Below are 19,201 nucleotides of genomic sequence, written 5' to 3'. Positions count from 1 at the left end.
CTTTCTTATTTATCCACCGCAAAGTGCCAGATTTTGGTTGACGTGGAGAAAAATGATGGTTTGTGGGTCCTCAAATTAAGGTCCACGCTCGTGTCGGTTCGTGTGGGGTAAAGTGCTGTAGTGCTGGCTCCGTCTAGTTCACCACAACGGAATCGGTATGACATACCGATGGACAGGATGCCGGCAGTCAAAGCACTGAGAGTGGCATTCCAAAGGTTGAAATCCCAACAGGGAAATGGTGAGTACAGTTCCCCTGTCCTATTTACCCCCTAACCCTCCTTTCCTGTACCCTAATACTAACTCTCCCTACCCTGCACCATAATCCCTCCGGTAAGTGACTAAACCTAACCCTCCCCCTTAGTGCCTAACCCTAACCCTCCACCCTTAGTGCCTAACTCAAAACCCTCCAGGTGGTGCCTGAACCTCACCCCCTGCCCAGAGCCTAACCCTAACCTCCCCCCTCCCACAGCCTAACACTAAACCTAAGTCCCCCCCGCGGGGCGGATACTCACCTTTCTGCGGTGTCCTTACAATCAGGATGCCGTCTGCCAGGATCCTGTCGCTGGCATCCCGAGTCATGTTGGGATTTCGGCGCTGGTGTTGACTCGATGTTCAGGATTCTGATGCTAGGGTTCTGGCAGATGACATCCTGCCAACATGTAAATCTGAAATTGCAGTTGCATGAAGATTGTGATGTGGGTTGCAGGAAAACTGTATCCATTTCTACTCAGAGTCGCGGATCTCCAGAGTTTTCTCTCCAAATACTGGTGAGATCAATTTAATTTATTTTGCAAATGTTACAAGGTTACAGTTCACTGAACATGACCTAATATTATGAACTTGGAACGATTTTTTTATTTAATCAAATAAGACACACCACCAAAACATCCCCGATAAGTAGCAGGATTGCTACTACTGTTTTTATTCTTCTCTGCCAAACTTGCTACAAATGTGTAATCAGTGGGTTAAATAGTTAATTTCTACATAGGCATATAAGTTACAAACACATATACCCCTTGCTAGGCCTCTTGAGGTTTGAAATGAGATTGCCTTAATACAGTTGCTGTTTTTCTATAGAGTGGTCAAATGACCTTTTGAGGTCAAATAAGCCATAAATATTGAGGCCTAGCTCTACCTCTCATTTCTATTACAACTATAAGTATAATGAGCCATTCATAGCTTCTATGTTCTTATCAGTTAGCTACATTCCATTCTAAGATGTGTAGAGATGCTAAGCATTATGGGTAATTAGCAGTGATGTCTACACTCTACACAAAGGAGCTTTGAAACAGTTCATCTCCAAACCTACTAGGATACGTCATTACTGTATGTCTTTGTTTGGTAGTATATATCTTACTGCTTACGGAGCATGTGCAAGAGAGATAAGTTTGGTCAATGCTATGCTGGACCAATGAGTGCTTGATACCTAGCACTGTACGTAACTAGTATGGGCTTAATATCCAGCAAGCCGACACCCCATTTTAGGGTATATAAACCAGAGGTACACAAAGGACCCATTAGCTTGTGGTCGATCTGAGATTGCAGTAGGATGCTGCCTTTGCATATTATATATACTATCTGGGCGTTGTGAAACGAGGGCTCCCCAGAAGAGAGAAGAGAAGATAAGATGAAGTACATCTTATGCTGAAGATGATGATTTACCGGTGTCATCTGAATACATAGACAAAAGTTGAGTATACAGTATACTTTGTATGTTGTTTGTTTATTGTTTGTTTGTTACTTGTAAATAAAGTGTGTTAATTTGTACTCACTCATATTGGTCACATGTGTGTACTATTTCATTTCGATCAGAACGAAACCCACCGTTATGCACTTGGTGTCGAGAAGTGGGATTGAAAGAGTTAATTAGTTTGTGACCAATTGACTGATTCTGTAAAAAAAAAAAAAAGTGCAAAATGATGTTTTGCTTTTTCTCTGCTAACCTGTATATTGCATTGTATATGTTTTCTCTGTTTCATTCTTATGAGAAAAGATTTTGATTTAGCTTAAATCACGCTGTATGTTGTCTTTTTCTTTTAAAAAATGAAAATTGAGATAATGTTTTACAAATTGTTGAAACATGTGAAAGTTGTAAAAGATAGAGTACAGAAAAAGTTGGTTAATTTCAGAAATGTGTTAAAAAATCTCAGATTAATCCAACATGTTTAGGGACGCCTTTACAATGTAGTGATGTGAGATTTTTAAAAGCAACTGATTTTGAATCAGATGAAGTTTTACGTGTTTCTGAGTATTCTGCCAGCCTGCCTTTAAAAAATTCCTTAGGGAGGAGGAGGGAATCCTCACAAGCAAGAGATGAGATGTTAGCTAGCGCAGATATAAGTGCTGATTTATTACACACAGAAAGTTTAGAAATTAGTGATCTTGAAATACAAAGAGAAGTGTGTGAAGTTACGCAGAAAGAACTTAAGACAGAAATTAAACAATATATTCACACTACAGAAAATTTGTTTGATCAGAGCAGTGTGATGAAAATTTCTGATGATTTCACAAAATGTGAACAAAATGTTGAAATCCATGAATGCAGGGAATATGTCCAGAAAGCAGATTCAAAATTGAATGCAGATGAGGTTTCTGATAACATGCCATTGGTTAGTGATACTCTTAAGGTGAATGATGGTATGTCTGACTTGTCCAGGAGTGTCCTGATTGATATGCAATGTGAACTGATTGAAAAAAAAGATGTGTTTGCATGGCCATTCAGAGGGGTGTTGCTAAGTGAAGGGGTGATGCCTTTTGCTTTGCCCAATGAGACAAAATGCAAGGGGTGGAAGATAGAAGGGATTTCAGTAAATGACCATGCCCCTGAGACTGAAGACTCCCCCTGTGACAACATTACTTTTACATGGTATGATCAATGTGTCATTGTTGAGTTTAAAAATGCAAAAAGTGAACAAGATGTGTTTTCCATTGCAAATGATGTTCATGGTTTACTTGCTCATTGTGAAGGAGGGATTGGTGGGTACACACTGACCAACCACAAGGGGCATACATGCAGTACAGACACACTGACTGTGGGTTTGTGTAGCGACAAAGTTGCAGATTTTGTGTTTGGTAATGAAATTCGCATCCCAGTGTATTTCCTTACAAAGCCTTACCAGCCAAAGGTTTTGAAGCAGCTGAAAGGCACACAGTTGCTAATGACAACAGCAGAAACTCTCATGCTAATTAAGGAGTTCAAAGCACTACTTGTTGGCCGAGTGAAATTTAAACCAATGTTTTAACTGTCCATAATGGATTTCTTTATGATCACAGCTCCACGGTGGTGGGAAGATTTCCAAGACAGAGAGCATTATTGGTTCATGGACTATAGTGCTATCTGCACCCACACAGGACTTTTGTTGCCCATTGCTGAAGCAAAGCAGCTATCTTTACAAGCTGACAGCCGGAAGCCAGAAGAAGGGGCTAGCGAACTTGTTGCATTTATGACTGTTTTCCAAGTCACTGACAAGACTGGATGCCCTGTAAGTCTTCACACTGAGAAATGGACATTTGACATAAAGTCTATATGGACTGCTGTTGTCCAAAGCTGGAAGATCGATGTGGGACATGCTGATACATACACCTACAACTTCAATGGTGTGTGCACAAGTGAACTGAGCACAGAACATGGGGCCTGATTCAGAGCCGCTTGTAAGCGGCCGCTCGTTCGTTCAGAGCGATGTTTGCCCAACTGCGCATGAGTACGGATCGTAATACGCATGCGCGAACCAGTCAGTTCGGCCGAAAATCGTTTGTTCGCTAAATAGCGAATGCCTGCTATTTTGAGTGACAGGAGGAGGCGTATGTGGGTGGTAACAGGGGAAGGTGCTTGAAAATGGGGAGTGGAGATCCGAACGCAGGCGTGCTTAAAGGTCAAAACGGGCGTTTTATGGGTGTGCATAATTAATACAGCAGCGTCATTGACCATGTCACTGGGTTATTTTATAGTCAGAACTGCTCACAAGATTGCGGTAGGAAAAACCAACCACAAGAATAGCGAGCAGTTCATACGCTGGTTGATGTACTCGATTAATCTAATAAATAGCGGACATGACGTAGGATGCGTGCGGCCAGGGGCGTAATTTTCAAAATTATGACCACAAGTTTTGTTCGCTCGTTCAGACATAGAAGCGTGAACAGACCGCAAAGAGCGAACGGTTCATTTGAATAGCCACCCCTTTTTTCTGAACGAACGACTGCAAATAGCGTCCGGCTCTGAATCAGACCCATGGTGTGCAATTCACCGCAAAGACAGCACTGATGGTGCTAGAACTCTTAAGCCATGATGGAGCTGACGCTGCATTCGAGCAAGCTCAAATCAAAGGGATTCCTTATATCCAAAACATGGTCAGAGACATTGCAAAAACCTGTTGTGTTTGCCAACAGCTGGAAATGTGGCCTACCTTGCTTGTTACTGATAAAGGCCTCATATACTGTGAAATGACTGCACAAGTCTGGCAATTTGAATTCATTGTTTGCCACCAAGAAGATGGAGGACGAGTGTTGTACTGAACAGCTACAAAACACTGTCATTCAGGAGTGAAGTTGTCTCAAGCAGAGTGATACAAGATAAGAGACTTTCCTGAAGATATGACACAGACTGATTTGTTGATATTATGGGATGTCTGAGAGGATTCAAGCAGAGACACCCATTTTACAGACACAGCAAGGAGTATATTGGGTTTTCTATGCTTCATACCATTCACAAAACTGACTTCAGTATGACTGAATGGATGGATGTGTTGTTTAGGAAACAGGAATGTTCATATATATATATATATATATATATATATATACAATGTTGGGGTTTTTAGAGCAGGCTGTACACAGTACATATATATATTTTGATAACCGGAGGGTGGTAAAAGGTGGAATTGTTAAGTAAGATATCTGGTGCACAGACACAAACATTTATGATAAGGTTGTTGTGAAGAAATGTTTAGTAGGAAGAGAAATAGAGACAGGTGTAATAGATGATAAGTAAATGCTTATTTTGTTTTGTTGTTATGGTTTATCTCACACTGTTTCTTTGTTTAAGCCAACAGGTTGATGGTTGGATCGTCACTGGAGATGAGAGAACATTGCTGGCGATGGCCTGAGAGTGATTTCTTATACAGGAGAGAGTCCAGGTAGACAAAAGAGTTATAAGATGTGACAGCACAACCATTACATACATCTGTGTGTATTCTGCAAAACTGAACTTGTGTCTTATATTGGTTGGATCCACACTCACCAGTATTCTCAAGACTTTTTCAAGATTTCATTGAACTGAACTGAATTTTATTTTACTTCACTGATATTATCTTATAAGTAATTGATATATTTGATATAATCATATGTATTATTCACTGTTTTATTAGTGTCTACACTCTACACAAAGGAGATTTGAAACAGTTCATCTCCAAACCTACTAGGATACGTCATTACTGTATGTCTTTGTTTGGTAGTATATATCTTACTGCTTACGGAGCATGTGCAAGAGAGATAAGTTTGGTCAATGCTATGCTGGACCAATGAGTGCTTGATACCTAGCACTGTATGTAACTAGTATGGGCTTAATATCCAGCAAGCCAACACCCTATTTCAGGGTATATAAACCAGAGGTACACAAAGGACCCATTAGCTCGTGGTTGATCTGAGATTGCAGTAGGATGCTGCCATTGTATATTATATATATTATCTGGGCGTTGTGAAACGAGGGCTCCCCAGAAGAGAGAAGAGAAGATAAGATGAAGTACATCTTATGCTGAAGACAATGATTTACCGGTGTCATCTGAATACATAGACAAAAGTTGAGTATACAGTATACTTTGTATGTTGTTTGTTTAATATTTGTTTGTTACTTGTAAATAAAGTGTGTTCATTTGTACTCACTCATATTGGTCACATGTGTGTACTATTTCATTTCGATCAGAACGAAACCCACCGTTATGCAAAATGCTATGTGATAAATGTTTTACTCTAAATGTGTGATAGACTCGATCACCCTTTATACAGTTTGATTGAAGTTTCTTACTTTCATTCTTATTGGAAGCATCATTTATTTTCTAGTTTTATTACTTTTTATACCCCTACTTCATATTAACAAAGAGGTGTTTTGTGGCCAATCAAAATGCAGATTTTGAATTGCTTATAGAATACATTATATTTCCCTCCGTCATGTAGATGAGCCATTGTGTAGGTTGGGATCAGGGAGCTCTTTGGTAATATAATTGTGATAATGTCCTGGAACAGACAGCTATCAGGATGAGTGCTCTTCCTTCCGTCTGGTGTTGGGGAAGTCAGGACATTTTTTAAAATGCGGTATAATAATGAGTCTCTGCAGGCAACAGTGAAGCATAGTGGAGGTTCCTAGTAAGTTTGGGGCTGCATTTCAGCAAATGGAGTTGGGGATTTGGTCAGGATTAATATCCTCAATGATGAGAAATAGAGGTAGGTACTTATCCATCTTGCAATACCATCAGAGAGGCGTCGGATTGGCTCCAAATTTATTCAACAGCAGGACAACAACCCTAAACATACAGCCAATGTCATTAAGAACTATCTTCAGCATAAAGAAGAATGAGGAGTCCTGGAAGTGATGATATGGCCCCCACAGAGCCCTGATCTCAACATTATCGAGTCTATCTGAGATTACATGAAGAGACAGAAGGATTTGAGCAAGCCTATGTCCACAGAAAATCTGTGGTTAGTTCACAACCACCCTGCCGAGTTCCTTCAAAAACTGGAGCTGATTCAGACCCAGACACTAAGCTGCACTCTCATGCAGCCAAAAGGGCCCGGGTATGCAAATGCCGTGATCGCACTGTCTGGTGGAAGGACGCCCTCTATGCCTTAGAGAGCGACGGCAGAGTGAACGCACGCCAGTATAAAGACACCCACCTTTCTCTCCAGGAAGTGTGTGATTAATCGGTGACATCAAGAGCCATCGGAGCTGCACGCAGATCTTGAGGTAGACCCTACCCCACCGCAAGCACTTCAATCAGTGCTGTCTAAATTACAACCAAGTGACGTGTACAATGACACTTCTTTGCTAATTATGCGCACCCCTAAAACACTGTTTACATCCACTCCCCTGTTCACAAGCACCTTCCCCTATTACCACCCACAAATGGCACTCAAATTAGTGTCCAGTCTGTGCACTACAAGCGCACAATTCCCGAGTGCAGTGAGTGACTCGCGCATGCGCATATTGATGCATATGCATGCGCAAACATGCGATTATTGGCCATAGCGTGCGTTCATGGCTTAGCGGCCGGGTCTGAATTTTTTCCACACCTGCCTAAAACCTTTGCACAGTACCGTGTATATATAAATATGTTCCTCTTCTTTTGGGATCTGTATTGTGGGTAGAATACATTAGCATTTAAAACTGAAACTACATATCAATATTTTCTTTAATTACATGTACATATATCGTTGGGTGAAAGAACATCAAGCAATGTTACAGATCCCAGGAGAAGAATATATATATGTAGTGTAGCGCCTTTGATCTACTGTACTGTATGTCAACTTTGTGTATGTGATTTATCTGGTTCTGATTGGGCACAATTTGTTTTAGATTGAGCAGCTTTTGTCACTTATATGAGATCCTATATATTTTGTTTTATACTGTCTGGCACACCCAGAAAACAAGACCAACATGCCTCCATTTTCTGGAACGCTCCACGTTGCCGCCCCCAAACACCAGCAGCATGTCAATCATGCCGCAGCCTATGGGGCACTGTCACCAATGTCGCAGCTGCAGACAGGCACATGCACACTGCATCTCTGATGCATGCACCTGCGTCTAACCATCTGCATAATGTAAAACTTTGAATCTCCAACAATAATTGAGATTGATGTTGAGTCAGTTAAAATGCCCAAATTATATCTGCCTTGTCTGGCTTATATCTGGAGGCTATTTAGTAAATCAGAGGTTTGATCCTTAGGATATTGTCCAGAATACATAAATCTGAAACAATAGATTAATCTGGTGCCAATAAATTGTCATGAAGCATGGGGACACAAACACAGTTTAGCGGATTATTGCAATATGGCAAAGTAGTTGCTTGATGTGATGCTATGTTAAAGGATGGAGGACTGTATGAATTAGATCTGTGTTGTTCTTATAGTGCAGTCATGGTAAGTTATTGGAGTTTGCTGAATGGGGATGAAAGCATTAAGGTGACTATCCACTGGACGACCTGAAAGACTGAACATCTAGCGTTCAGACCTTCAGGTCGCCGAGATGCGGTGCCCACATTGAACGGCGTTCACTGGACGTCATTCAGTGCAGGAGTCCAACCTCCTATCTCTGAACATGCCGAACCTGACGAGCATCGTCAGGTTGACGGGCATGTTCAGTAGATAGTCGGGGTTGCAAAGACCCAGTGTGCATGCACATCGCTTGTCCTTGCCAGCTATCCATTAAACGACTTTGTGAACAATGCAACCAAAACCTCCTGGTTTGGTTGGATTGTTCACAAAGTCATGCAATGGATAGGCCCCTTTAGTTTACTGGTTATGGACAATTGTTGAGCTCAAAATAGTAATTTGTTAAAAGTTTATTAGAACCATTAAACTATAGGAGATATATTCAGAAACTGATATAGAAAACAAACTGATAATGACAGAAGATCATTTCTGTTTCTATTTCCTAAGAAACTAGACATTAGTGGAATAGCACTAGTATTCTCGCAAAAATCATTTAAAGCGAGAGACCCCCAGAGATCCTTGGAGTATTCAAATTTCACATTTAACCTATAAAAAATGCAAGCTACATGTGTAATGAAATATTAGAAAAATGCTTCTACAGACATAAGGAATTAATTATCCAGTACAGGTAGATTTCCTTAGAAAAGATTCAAACATAGGTCACAACATTTCTAGATAACTCAAAACATTAGCTAAAATGGAAGATAAATATTAACACAAACTTAGCTAGGCACGATAGAGAGAGTTGATTTAACCAAACCAAAATAAATTATAAGACATAAAGTAAACATCAATAAGAAAATTACTTTATTAAAATTGAAACAAAACATAACAGACATTGGGTTATATTTCCGAAGAGCTTTCCACTGGGTTGGAACTGAAAATGTAAAGTGGCACTCACATTCAGTGTAAAGTTCATTGTGCATTACAATGAATGTGAATGCCCCTTTAAATGTTCAGCTCCAACCTACCAAGAAGTTGGAAGTCGCTGCTTCATAAATATAGCACATTTAGTATTATGAAAAAAGTTATGGTGACTGGTAGAGACAGAGGTTATAAAAAGAACCACAAGAATTACCAGCAAAAGGAGGGTCAAAAATACTAACAAAGAATGAAGTTTGAAAACAATCTTATCTCAGATCTTACTTAAAACAGCCAAACAAATCAAGGTACAGTGTAACTAGAAAACATAACTATTACATCCAAACAAAGAAATATAATTCCACAGTGCTCCTCAAAATTAGAAGAGTGCTGGTACACAGCTATAAAAAATACTATCATCTCAAAATTCTGTTACTTACCAAAAAAACACAAAAGTCTTTAAAAAAAAAAACAGGTAGCCTTATTGTTTTAGAAATTCAATAACTAATTTGCAACCTCTTCGAATAAATATCGAAACTTCAAAAGGATTGGGAGAAAGGGGGGAAGAATGGGGTCGCAACAAAGGTACATATTCAGCTGGACCTACCCTACTGACAGGATGTACCATTTGGGGGTGATGGCGGGGGGTGGTCAGTGAAATGCAGATGTGCCAGTGTGGTTGAACTACGTTACAGGGACGTGCATAAATTATCCATCGCGATGCCTTACGCAGCTTAGGCTTCCACTGCGTACAATGAGGTTAGCAATTTCTAAGTAAGGTCAGACCTTGTGCAAGTGTACGTGAGGCTGTGATGGAACCCAATGTTACCAATGGTTTCGCAGACTTGCTAAGTATTACGGATGTGTGCAAGGTAAGGGGGGCATGCTTATGTTAGACTGCGTATGGCATAGCGATTGCACTCATTATCATATCTTCACAGTGAGACTGTGTGCGTAATCGCTATTGCGATCGCAATAGCGATCCTTGCTGAATCAGGCCCTAAGTTACTTAAATACAACACTCAAGTAATAGACATTTTAAGTAACATTTCATGGAGCACAACTATACCCTTGTTACTGGTGATGTTAAGGATACTGGATTTAAACCTCTATACGCTCCTGCCTATACCTTCTAAAAACCTGCCTATACCTTCTAAAATTTACGCTATTTGCGTACGCAGTCATACAGTAAATAAATGCCTTCAGACATTGAACATTTGTTTCCAAAGCACAAAGTATTATTCAAGTAAAGTACAGTTTGTTACATTCTGTGATCTGAGTACAATTTAGCGCAAAGAAATTATACAGACCCAAGATACAGTTATACATATGCACGCACACTGGGACCAGTTACCGGCATCCATAAGAAACCTCCATCAACAGCATCAGCATGAAGACTCCAGATTGGGGTCAGAACAAACATATACAGTATATACCCTTACAGAAACTGACTATACAATAGAAAAGTTTGGCATTTTTTCATTGGTTCCCAGTGCGGGTGCATCTGTTACAGGATATTTAACAGGTTGATTCAAATGGACACAGACCAGCCTCCAACAGCCTTTGTCTCCGTTTTCCCCCTGCATGAAAATCTAGGCTGTTAATTTTACAAAGTACACTTTGGTGTTTTAACTCTCTACGGTCCATAAGTTGAGAATGCATGTTGCGATCTTCACACCGATGATACCAGAAAGCTGTTGAGAAAGAGCAGATCAGTACAATACCAAACATGGCTTACTTATCACGTATTAAACCTTAGATACCAAATAGCCTTTAAGCATTTGTAATAAATGAATAAAACTTGAATCTTATGCTTTAAAGCTATGGAACCTTTTATGTGAATGTGCAGTGTGTAAGTATTTGGGGTTTGAGACAAGACGCTAGTTAACTTAGGGCAGATGCATGCGAACTAAGCTAATAAACAGTGTTTTCATACAGGATCTTATACATTCGCTAATGTGCGTTAAGTTAACAGCGCAACTGTGCATAATGTGCGGTGTTTATGCATGTGATTCTATTTATGATGGATTTAATATATATATATATATATATACACTCCTTACTAACATTTTTAAACTGCAATGCAATGTGTTATTAGTAATGAGATTCACTCTCAAACAGGGTGGAGACCCCCAGCCGATTGCTGGTTCCATATTGTCTGACAGTGAGTTTAAACAGTTCTTTTCATGCAGATTTCTTACCATTGTTCATTCAGTCAAATTCAAGTGTCTGGGCCATATTACAATTGCCACAGCTACACCTGTCCACATGTGGGGTTTCTCCATTTACATGCAAAAACACTCACAGATCCTAGTGTATTGTCTTTTCTAATTACTTTTCTCAGGAAGCTGTTTTTCTAGTTGTTTTGGTACATTTTCTATGCAAGGTTGTCCCCAGTAACAGAAACATTGCTATCTGTACTTAGCTCATGAGTTGTAACTTAAAATGGCGCTGGGAGATCAATCGCAAAATGGCGTCTTGCAGATTCTTATTTTTAAGATTAAGTCTGGTTGCATTCACAAGATTGCATCGCTCCAAGCTAATTTTACACAGATTCTGTCTCAGCCACTAAACCAGCTTCGACAGTCCACCCTTTGATAGCAAACAACATGCTATCATACTCTGATTTTAAAACTAATTTTAGGCTTGCATGTGGGGTATTATTTTAACATAATTTTTATGGGATGGCACGAGGTGGTTTCAATCCATCTATAATGGGTCTCTAGGAGGGAACATAAAACTACCATTATAGGCAAACCGCGGATCTTGGGAGATCATGGGAAAGATGTGGGGATGCACCAGTCCTATAAAGGAAGTTTTGAAGGGGAATAGAGACTTACAACATTTAAGATGTTAAAATGAAAGAAAAATAACATTTTAATAATACCTTTTACGCATTTCTAAATATAATACATTATATGATGGTGTTTCCTAGTTGAGGGTTGTAATGCAGTTCTACATTTACCTCAGTATTCATATGGGCACTACTAACCACCATCATAATTTCGCTCTTCCGATTTTCCTTATTTTTACATATTCCACACTTCAACACATTAGGAACACACTTGACACATATGTCAATTACTATGATGACAACCAGTATAAGGATCAGGAGTTTACCTATGCTTGCGATCATTTCCTGGACCCACTCCCCTAGACCTGAGAACCACTTCGCTGGGTTCAACCATGAAACCCATTCCTCTAGCTTCTCCTCTACTTCAGCCACTGAAGCATTGTGGTTCTTCCAGAAATTCCCATTTTAGCTGCAGAATTTCATGAATCTTCCTGTCTATCACCTCCTTGGGGTCACTGGTGTTATTAGTAATATATGTGCAGCACTTTACTCCAAACTGGATGACCAATGTTACACAATACCCTCCCGTGACAGCTGTTAAATAATTTAACACTAGTCTGTGTTGCACCAGTTCTTTCTTGTATGCTTGCAATTCCCTACCTGTATACCTGAAAGTGTCATCATACATCTCGGTGATATTATCTATCAATTTAGCAAGATCTTGAATATATCTAAAATTTAGTGTACCCCGAACGATCCCGGTGGGATCCAATGCGACTAAAACTTGAAAGCCAGTTGTCTCACTAATTAACTGAGTGGCTTTATGCATGTCACTAGGTATCATATTTCTTTGGTCTCTGTGTTCATACTGTGTGTGAAGATATGGTGATGGTGTGTTTTTATGAATACCAAGCATTTCACCATGTGTAAGGGTCATAATTTCTGGAAGTAGTCTTCCCAAATAACATAACAATTATGGTACTAAGATTGGTCAGACAATCCCCGGATTTGGCATAGCACTCCTCCTCCTGACTTCACTCCATCAGCACTGCCATCAGCTCCCATCTCCTCTATCAGTCCTCCATCACAGAAACTGGGTATCCCCAAACAGATCATCCCGGCAGAAACTCTGGAAGAAAGAACTAGGATGACCACAGCAGACCACTCCATTGCTGGAAGCACTGATCTACATATTTATTTAGCTCAGGTATCTCACCGCACCTTTTAACCCTCCTGGAACAGGCTCGCAATCAACAGGTTCATGTTATCTGCCTCGACTCCACCCCATATCTCCACCGGTTGGTTGACCTTTCTACAGTGAGTGGAATGGACCCAGGTATCTCTTTCGGCCACCTTCAGCAACACCTGATACGGACCATCCCAACGATCAGTCAAACAACCTGAGCTAAAAAAATTCAGATCATTACAAATTCTCCAGGTTTGACATCATGACAGTTTGCATCAGACATGTTAGAAAATAACATTTACAATTACAGTTGTTCTTACTCATCTTCGTGAGAAACAGCACAGTAACCTCATTATCATATTTTCACATGAGGCTGCCTGTTAAACAGTTCTCAAAGGGGGACAGATAAAAAGACAGTCTGGGATGATCTTGATATTAATACCCATCACCTTACACATGTTCTGGTAGACATCACCTGTGAAATGAGTACCCCTATAACTTTTAATAATTCTAGGGATATCGTATCTGCATACAAATTCCTGCAATTAAATCCTGTTATCAATATCTACTGCTCTAAATATTGCCTGGGCCCCTGGGTTGGACAGTATTCCAAGTATTTGACCTTAGCCTGGCATGGCTGCCGTTTGTCCTTAGTAAGCTTGTGTCCTGTGTGTGAGAGATAAAGCACAACAGTTTAATATAATTTAAACATGACCTAAATACAACAATAAATCATCCATTGGCGGGTTGAAAAGATTGGAAAGATTGAGGTTGTGCATGAGGATATGAGTTTGGATGTTGTGTGGGGTGTGTATTTTGACCATGTGTGGTAAGTGCGTTGCGGTGTTATTTGCATTTCTTCTAGAGCTTGAATACTAATGGCCAGTAGTTTCTCGCTCTGGATCTCTCTCTTCTTTGAGATGTTTTTGTCATGTTCTATGGTGGATTCTATGAGGGTATCTATTGTGACTCCCCTCCAGCCAGGCTGTGAGGTCTGAACCCGGGTTTTTAGGTTCTCTTTAAGACTGTCCATGAGTATAGTGACAATCATTCCCCTGTGGTGAGTGCTATCTTTAATATCTTCTAACCCAGTGTACTGGGTGATAGCCTGCAGAACCCGGCCGCAATAATCTTCTGCAGATTCACTCTCTTTTTGTTTAATGGTGAAAATTTTGTTCCAGTTAACTACTACTGGAAAATATACACCCAATTGAGTTATAATATGGGTAATGTTACCTTGGTTTACTTGGTCTGTTAAGGGAACGTCACCATCCAATACACAATCCGTGATAAATTTTGTCACGTCGATATTGCGTGGTAGACAGGCCCTTAACACCACTTGCCAATCTTTGTTAGTTGGCTCATGAGAACTACCCAAATTTCTCAAAAATCTTTGACATTTGGCTAATTCCTTTTTGGGATCAGGGAAATCATTCATGATGGAATTTAGTTCTGCTGTTGTCCAAGGACAATGCATTACCACTTCCCTTGTGGGCACTACTCCATTCGCATCCGCATTTCCATTCGGAACAGTTATTGTCCGAATGGGATGCAGACCGGCCACGCTGCTACCTTTGACCTTATTACCTGGCTGGAGGTTTAGTCTGACATTTGGCTAATTCCTTTTTGGGATCAGGGAAATCATTCATGATGGAATTTAGCTCTGCTCTTGTCCAAGGACAATGCATTACCACTTCCCTTGTGGGCACTACTCCATTCGCATCAGCATTTCCATTAAGAACATTTATTGTCCGAATGGGATGCAGACTGACCACACTGCTACCTTTGACCTTATTACCTGGCTGGAGGTTTAGTCTGTTGCTGCAACGTATAGTATTAACAACTTCCTCTATGGATGCAGAGGATGTTAGCACTTCCCGTGCTGTTACTGATGGAGATGGCGGCACCCCTTGTGATTGTCGTGGTGCAGCATCTAACATGTGTACAGCATGGGAAATGGCAGACATAACAATAGGCTCATCAGCCACATCATAAACATTTTCCTTATGGTTACTTAAGAGAGGGTACAAATTACTTGTTACATTTTTATGGGTTTTTTCAATAACTGTACCTGCACCCTCATCCACATAAGGTGGTGGTGGTGCGTGTGAACTACTGGCAATACCTTCCACAATGCTACCTTGCCACACGTGCAAGCTATTTTGCGGCTCGCACGCATTGCAATCTAGCGCCGTGGGTGTATTTTCTGGCAATGCGTTTGCAACGCTAGTTTGCGTCGCTTGCACATTTTTAAGCCACGCATCCCCTTCATGCTGCCACAATTTTAAACATTCGTAATATTTTACCATTTTCACTCGAGAACGCATCAGACTGATGTGATCCCGGACATTTAACAATACATCCTTATCAAAACTACCAATTCTGGGAAACGGTCTAACACTCTTCATCGTTATCTTAAACCATACATTACAATACCTTATTGCATAAGCACCGTACTTAGTATGCATAATACGACGGGCCGATCCAAGCGGCGCTTCCATTAGCAGCACATCATTGTCTAACATCTCTATTGTTTGCGTGGCTCCCATCTTGGGACAACTCCTATGTTTTTTAATAAAAATTGAAACTGGTGAAAAGACAGTCAAGATACTTTCACTTACCTGCATACGCCTTTGAAAAAGGGTGTTTCCGCGAACCCCTATGGCGGACCTCTAGACGCCTCCACTCACCTATGGAAGTAAAGGCCGCTTCCACTCAGCAATCCCTTTTTGACTACGTTTCAACTGCTAGGGGGCAGCAAAGTACCCTTTTCCAGTTGATTTCATCCACCCTCTCACCAGCTCACAATCATAATCTAACCAAAATTATGTGGTTCAATTATAGTGTTCAAATAAGCCTAACAGATCACACACATTGATTACTGAATACTATAATCACACTGGGAGCCGAACCCTAACAAAAATAACAACCCATACACCTGCTTTGTGTAAAGTAAATGGTAAGCTGCTACCGAGTCACTAGGCCGTCGTTACGCCTAGCACTTAAGGGTACTACGGTACCCTTAACATTTAGGTCCCGTGTTACGCCCTAAACAAATACTCACAGTTACACACTTTTTTCCTGCGCAGAAAAATACACGTTAACCCAGTTATTGGCAACAATTGATAAAGTAAACTCAACGGCTTTGTTTAAACACGTGGCAGCACAACCGGAAATACGTATACACAATAATGCGACTACTACACAACCGTATGACTTACCCTTAGCTGCATACGCAAAAGTGCGTCTTTGCTGCGTGTGCAAAAATGCGACTCAGCCATGTACACAATACTACGGTACCCTTTTTAGCGTAAAATACTATCAACAAAGGAAAACAAACTTTTTCCTTTCTTGTCCCTGGATTCTAGTCAGCGTACCTTGACTCACGCGGTAACAGATAGCGATCTCTCAGCATCAAGTGGTTGCAGGTAAACCCTGCGTGTGGCCACTCCAGCCTTTGGTGAGAGATGGATAACCATATGTTTATCGTGTGAAATGGTAAGTGACTTCACTCAAGAGCCCACATCTAAGGATACTGGATTTAAACCTCTATACGCTCCTGCCTACACCTTCTAAAAACCTGTCTATACCTTCTAAAATTGACGCTATTTGCGTATGCAGTCATACAGTAAATAAATGCCTTCAGACCTTGAACATGTGTTTCCAAAGCACAAAGTATTATTCAAGTAAAGTACAGTTAGTTACATGCTGTGATCTAAGTACAATTTAGCGCAAAGAAATTATACAGACCCAAGATACAGTTATACATACGCACGCGCACTGGGACCAGTTACCGGAATCCATAAGAAACCTCCATCAACAGCATCAGCATGAAGACTCTAGATTGGGGTCAAAACAAACATATAAATACCCTTACAGAAATAGACTTTACAATAGAAAAGTTTGGCATGGTTTCATTGGTTCCCAGTGCGGGTGCATCTGTTACAGGATATTTAACAGGTTGATTCAAATGGACACAGACCAGCCTCCAAAAGCCTTTGTCTCCTTTTTCCCCCTGCATGCAAATCTAGGCTGTTAATTTTACAAAGTACACTTTGGTGTTTTAACTCTCTACGGTCCATAAGTTGAGAATGCATGTTGCAATCTTCACACCGATGATACCGGAAAGCTATTGAGAAAGAGCAGATCAGTACAATACCAAACACGGCTTACTTATCAGGTATTAAACCTTAGATACCAAATAGCCTTTAAGCATTTGTAATAAATGAATAAAACTTGAATCTTATGCTTTAAAGCTATGGAACCTTTTATGTGAATGTGCAGTGTGTAAGTATTCAAGGTTTGAGAAAAGATGCTAGTTAACTTGGGACAGATGCGTGCGCACTAAGCTAATAAACAGCGTTTTCATACAGGATCTTATACATTCGCTAATGTGCATTAAGTTAACAGCGCAGCTGTGAATAATGTGCAGTGTTTATGCATGTGATTCTATTTATGATGGATTTAATATATATATATATATATATATATATATATATACACTCCTTACTAACATTTTTAAACTGCAATGCAATGTGTTATTAGTAATGAGATTCACTCTCAAACAGGGTGGAGACCCCCAACCGATTGCTGGTGCCATATTGTCTGACAGTGAGTTTAAACAGTTCTTTTCATGCAGATTTCTTACCATTGTTCATTCAGTCAAATTCAAGTGTCTGGTCCATATTACAATTGCCACAGCTACACCTGTCCACATGTGGGGTCTCTCCATTTACATGCAAAAACACCCACAGTTCCTGGTGTATTGTCTTTTCTAATTACTTTTCTCAGGAAGCTGTTTTTCTAGTTGTTTTGGTATTTTTTCTGTGCAAGGTTTTCCCCAGTACCAAAAACATTGCCATCTCTACTTAGCTCGTGAGTTGTAACTTAAGGTGGCGCTGGGAGATCAGTCGCAAAATGGCGTCTTGCAGATTCTTATTTTTAAGATTGAGTCTGGTCGCCATTCGCAAGATGGCATCGCTCCAAGCTAATTTTACACTGATTCTGTCTCAGCCACTAAACCAGCTTTGACAATGTAAAAGCACTTTACAAATTTTCTTTCAACTGAATCATCAATACCAGTGGCAAAGGACAATTTCTTACTCTGAAGTGTATAGTATGACTGTAGGTATGTGTGTAATGCTGCTCATCCACTAGCAGACCATAGAAGCGACAGCATGATTAAGACATTGTAATCGTGTTGTCGCGTCTATGTCTGTGATGTGCCTACACTGAACGAGCAGTTCGTTCAGTGCAGACTCATCAATCATCTGGCAACATGCTGAACCTGATGTTATCGACAGGGTGACCAGCATGTTTGCCCGATAATTGATGTCGGAAACGACCAGTGGGTGCGTGCATCGCTGGTCGTTTCCAACTTTAAAATGCACGATCTGCGGACGATTTGAAGCGATAGCACAATAAAGATTTTGTTATCGTGCAATCACCTGTCAAAATCGTCTAGTGGACGGGCAGCTTAAGTTTATCAGAAAGAAACAAAGGGAAGAAATTTATATCTGCACACATCAATTTGTTATATAGCTGGACCCCATATTTTATATCCATATAATGATATTTGGATTGTGGGTGCTGCCAACAGACAAAAGGTAATATTTACCTATGCTTACAAATATACAAAAGAGAAAGATAATTTTGTCTTGGATGTGGCGCACAATTTTCAATTGTTATTTAAATAAAATTTAAATCTTTATTGGGTATACATTAAAAATGTCCCATTCAAGAACAATGTTCAGTGAAATAAGGTTTAAAATTACAGAAAAGTAATGTGTATAATATCAGAAATGTGTAATAATGTCCTCGCTGTGTGTCCTCTATATTCTACACAAAATAAGAATAGACAGGCAATTCAACTGAATCCTATCAGTTGTATCTGGCATAAAATTGCCTGACCAATTGGTATAGCGTTAATACATATCAATTGTTTCTGGTTAGTTTATATTTCGGAGATAACAATAAATATGCACTATAGTTAGTATTTGGCATTCCCTTATTTATAATGGTATACATCAGTTCCACCCGTCACGGATATCGTTATATAGCTTTTCCTTGTTAGTTCACTGACCATATATAGTAAAAACTTCACAAATGCACATTCAGACCAAAGTCTGTACTTAGAGTGAGATAATTTAATATCATTAGACTAT

At 40.0% G+C, this 19,201-nt stretch overlaps 1 long non-coding RNA gene across 1 annotated transcript in view; it reads left to right on the top strand.

Moving 5' to 3' along the window:
• The window catches only part of LOC148535365 (uncharacterized), a 74,753-nt gene extending 68,980 nt beyond the window's left edge, over positions 1-5,773 (top strand). Inside the window, exon 3 of the long non-coding RNA XR_015875788.1 lies at positions 5,039-5,773. This is a non-coding gene — a long non-coding RNA (uncharacterized LOC148535365). The remainder of the gene's footprint in view (positions 1-5,038) is intronic.
• The last annotated feature ends 13,428 nt before the right edge of the window (positions 5,774-19,201 follow it).

This window comes from Taudactylus pleione, unplaced genomic scaffold (assembly GCF_031769625.1).
Source record: "Taudactylus pleione unplaced genomic scaffold, aTauple2 ptg000053l, whole genome shotgun sequence".
NCBI classification, from domain to species: Eukaryota; Metazoa; Chordata; class Amphibia; order Anura; family Myobatrachidae; genus Taudactylus; species Taudactylus pleione.
Note: the sequence above shows the minus strand (reverse complement) of the source record. Positions and strands in the feature narration are given on the sequence as shown.